The following is a 247-nucleotide window of genomic DNA, read 5'->3' as shown; positions in this document are numbered from 1 at the left end:
CAGCGCGTGAGCAGAGACCCTCGGGAGCTCTGCCACCGGGGAGCGGAGGTGGGGGCTTTGCCAGACCGAGCCAAACCCAACGCGTGCTTCTTTTTGTCCCTGCCCGCACCCTGAAGGCACGTCTCTGCTGGTCGGAACCCTCTCGCATCTCGTCCTTGCAGTCAGCAGGCGTCCTTAAAGGAGGGGACAAAATCCATTGGTCCCTGTTGTTGAGGGGGAAAAGGAAAAAAATAAACCTTTATGGTCA

The sequence above is a fragment of the Phaethon lepturus genome, unplaced genomic scaffold (assembly GCF_000687285.1).
Source record: "Phaethon lepturus isolate BGI_N335 unplaced genomic scaffold, ASM68728v1 scaffold17366, whole genome shotgun sequence".
Classification (NCBI taxonomy): domain Eukaryota; kingdom Metazoa; phylum Chordata; class Aves; order Phaethontiformes; family Phaethontidae; genus Phaethon; species Phaethon lepturus.
This window is presented reverse-complemented; position numbering follows the sequence as displayed.